This window comes from Ruditapes philippinarum, unplaced genomic scaffold (genome assembly GCF_026571515.1).
Source record: "Ruditapes philippinarum isolate M1 unplaced genomic scaffold, ASM2657151v2 ctg141_1_1_1_1, whole genome shotgun sequence".
Classification (NCBI taxonomy): domain Eukaryota; kingdom Metazoa; phylum Mollusca; class Bivalvia; order Venerida; family Veneridae; genus Ruditapes; species Ruditapes philippinarum.
Window position 1 is genome coordinate 575,673 of NW_026864328.1, and position 4,814 is coordinate 580,486.

The following is a 4,814-nucleotide window of genomic DNA, read 5'->3' on the forward strand; positions in this document are numbered from 1 at the left end:
TTTACATACCATCATGTGAATACATATTTAAGTATTGTTACGGTTTTATAAATGCCAAGCTCTTAACATAAATATATATTTAACTATAATTATAACTATTCCGTTCGGTATATAACTGCATTTAGCGATTAAGAAAATATATAATATTAAGCTTTTAACAATAGCATGTTCAATGAAAATATTACCCCATTACCCCTTGCAGAGACCCCTTAATCACAAACTTGTAAATAAGAAAAGTTAAAATAATAATATAGTACATTAATTGTGTGGAATTATACATAAATGTTAGGTAACAAATAAGATAATTACATTTTTAAATTGAAACTGAAGTTGATTTCTATATTCAAACTTACAAGGTTACTAATAATAACAAAGTGTTAAAAGAATATTGCGCTATTAACTAACACTGTTTTGGAAACATTAATTATGCTATTTGTCGATTTTCATACTGTGGTTTTCCTATACTGACACATTTCATTATATTTTAAGCTACATATTTAAATAAGTTTTGTTTTGGTTTTTCAAATATCATTTCACGCAGATGAAGTAACCGTCTTTTGAAACACAAAAATGTCCATATTTAAGGATTTTGTTGTCAAACTTTCATTTATTTCTAAATTTGTTCGTCTCCTTTCCTGAAGTACTTCAGACTACAAAATTGATCAAAGATATTTCCATGAAAGGAGAGTCAATCCTGTTGTTTATTTACATTTGTTATATTATGTAATTGTTGTCTGAACAAATTGTAAAACCAATTACAAGATGGAAAGAAAAGTTTTATTATACCAGCTGATTCTATCCAGTGGCGGGATATTCAATTATCAAATCAATCCTATCTGTCTTCAATATACGTTTCAAAGAATATGCTTAGCGCCTGGAGAAGCAAAAATACAAAGCAATTTACCAAGTCTGAAAATAAGATGGTGAACAAATATTTATGCAAACTGTCTCACTGGCAGTTTAATACCTAAGATATTGTGTGTACAGTGTACGTCATCACATTTCCTTTAAGCCAGAATTGCATATTGTTTTGATAGATTGAAAATTATTTTATTTTAGCGTAGCTTTTACATCTTAGAACAGAAATGGTGTCTGCGATTTTAAAAAATATTGGGAAGATTCATTACTATAAAATGATAGAAACAATGAATTGTTATTATTGTCAATCATTTTATACAATTAAATTTGTTACAAAATCCGCTTGGAAATATTAGCCTGCATTAAATGTTCTCTTGACAATATATGTTGTTTTTTTAAAGTAATCCTTACACTGATCAAAATTTCACTTGTTTTTATTTGTTATAAGTCTTAAATTACCATTTTATGATTGTCGTTAATATAATTAGAAAAAAGGGGGACAAAATTTAGAAAAATAAATTTTGTAATGAATGATATTCTTGATGAATATACAATGCTATTTCATACAATGAAAAAAGTTTGTTTAATAAAGAGGTCAAGATCAATTATGGTTGTGATTTTAATTAATTTTTATCAAGAACAATACCCTACCAGGACTGAAACGTTTAGAAAAAAGTTTTCTTAAGATTCTTTAGATACAGAAACTTAATGTAGAAGGAAGAATTTTATGCTTATTGTAATTCTGAATACTAAAGACTGAAAATATTAACTACTTCTGCCTATATGTACGATATCATATGAAGACGTAATGCGACTCAATGCCACTTATTTTAGGTAATCATGTATTCTTTTAGATCCAACATTCACTATTAATATGCGTAAAAACGATTTTTACGACTTCCCCGTACATTTAATCAGAAATGTTATATTTCCGATCCTTAAAGATCGTTCAGCACGACATTATTGTTGTGCTTGTGGTACTTTAGTTTTTTCTATTCGGCTATTTTCTTGTTGGGTGGTTCCAGTATTCCTCACTTGAATACTGTTGAATCACCCTTAGGATATGTGGCCTGCTTTTTAAATTTGTCTTTTGACGTCTTTTTTGTGATATGCACGCTTCATAACCTCTGATCTCCTTTGAAAATTCCATTTTTTAGTTCCGCCCATTGTTTTCTCGTTTAGGACCACGCATTTTTTACTTGGGGACCATATGCCGCTTTTCATGTATTGGCACTTACGTGTCACATTGAAGGTTCCATGATAACCGCCATATGAACACAATTGCGGATGTTTCAAAATTCAAAATTGTACCAGTTCATGTTAAATGTTGAATTCTGATTAAGCCGGTACAAGGGGGCTTGGACGGTAGTTTGTACTTGACAGTACCGTCCATGAACAGGCTCAATCAAACCGAGCCTGCAAAATTTTCAATTTTGCCGTGTTGGGCTTTCTTTAGGGATTCTTATTTTCTCTATTTTGCCATTTTTTATTATTTCAACGTGAACAAAGTCTTTAAAGTCTGAATTGCTCTTGAATGTGAAAGAAATTATTGAGCAAAAATCCTTACATATTGACTAAATAAAAGATAAAGTTGGATTTAAATGACCTACTTTATGTCCTAACTGTTTGTGAAAGCAATTTTAACAGCGACACGTTAGCTTACATTTTTACACCCTGCCTTTTCTAGTCTTTAAAAATCATTACGAACTGTCACTGAAATTAATTTTTGCAGACAGAGTAGTGTGAAGTGTAGACAAGTTTTTATATATGATTGATACAAGGAAAATAGCTAACTTAATGTGAGCATATGCATTTTGTTTATCTAAATACTCTCAGTACCTTAAAGCACAGAGGAAACTTAATTAAAATAGATAAAAAAACAGAATCCCTAAAAAAAGACCAACACGGCAAAACTATTAAGCCTATAATAATGCAAGCATATTTCTTGGTTCCTTTCAGTTTCCTGCTGTAATAATAATAATGGATGTATCGGGGGGCTGCGTCCTGTGAACGTTGCCTTTACCATTGGAATGAATTGATTCCTTCGCCTTGATATACATGTATAAATGCAATGAATGGGAGATGGATGTTGGAGTAAAACCTGACTTTGTATAACGGCGATGCATTTTATTATTCATCAATTTTGATTCAGCAGTGAATTTGTTAAATCAAATTTACTCGTTTTTACTAAAAAAAACAAGATTCTTTAGCACATGTCTATTCCCAGACAATGTCTCACAGTACAACAGACGAAAAGCACTTTGCTTTTCAAACATTTTCATTGCATGTATTGGATAATATCAAAAGAAATATCAAATGTTTGAATGAAGTGACATGTCTAAGATAAGCAATTTCTTTCTTCTTTACACAAAATATTAATATTATCACTTAAGACAAATTTATTTAAAAAATAGCAGCGTATGTCTGCACAAACTATACATTTTCAGCTGAACAATACTATCTTTAATTCCTGAATGTGAGATTTTTGTATTTTTTTCTTAAGGTTTTTTGTATCTAAAAATTTGTATAGTCCCCAAGTAAAAGGATGATTTTGCCCTTCAAGAATAAATTAGGGGTAAACCGAATTAGATAAATTTTCATAGTGTGTCATAGTAGATGACTCATCGGCTTCAAACAAATGTTTGTAAAATATGATAAGAAATATGATTAGAAACACGGCAAACAACACTTGCTGACATGTATCTGTTGAATGTGCTAACAGAATATAGTTATATCGAATCAAATGTACACACTTGAACGAAACACGCACATATTATGTAATATTTATTTCTTACTCATGTTTTCGATTGAATACTGTAATCGTTTCTCTGAACAAATTGATCAGAAAGATTTATTTTGTGACAATGTTGTTTTATCGTTAACTGGAAATACCCGCTGCTGCAAAATATCAACATAACCTGTTTTCTCCCAAGTTTGCATTTAAAACAACAACTCAGATCAAAGGTATCTTATCACGCATTTGATAGCACCTCTATTGAACTTGTGTGTATACACGTTTTCCTTTTGTTCAGCTGTCAGAATCCAATTAATACGAAATGAGTAACTACAGTCCGTTACTGATTCTTATATTACAGACACATAAATCAGTTAACACCATTTTTCTTATTTTACAATAATGATAATTGATTATGTGTTGTTATCTTTTTTCTCAGAAAGATAAAATTTTGCACTTGATACTATTCATCAAAGAGTCTTATTCTTAGGAATGCATTTATTTATATTAAGAAAATCGTTATTTGAATATGAGTAAATATCTATAAGTATTCTAAAGGTACAACAACACCAAAGCAGTGTGTTCTCAGGTTTTTGACAAAGCAAATTTAACATTGCATCAACTTGATGAAGTTATAACTAAGTGTCTTAAGTATTGATATAAATACGAAACACATTTAAAGAATATCAAATCTAAATTACATTATCTTAAATGAACGTACTAATCTCTAAAAACACAAAACGTATCTTAAAGCCTATAATGATAAAATAATCACTTTAAGCATTTGAAAATTATTTTTTTAACAAGTACTGGAATCAATTTTAAAACTAATTCAATTTTATTTGAGGTAAAGTCTTTATGCACTTATTAAATTATTAAAGAATTATGTTATCATTAAAAATATTATTTGGATCTACGAACAAAAAAGCCACAAAACTTGTATAAGCAGAGATTTAAAAAATAGTTTTTCATAGTGCTTTCAACTCGGTCGGAACATAATATACTCTGCGTACATGTAATGTAACGGACGAGAATACTTTTATTGCATGTCATGGAACATATTTTGTCCATTACAACATATAACTCAGGTTAACTGGCATGTTCTTGTTTGATTAGACTGAATATAAAATATAGTATTTAATTACATTTTTAACATTCATATAACTGTGTTTAAGACAGGTACATACATCGATAATAAGATAAATAGAAAATGTTTCAGACA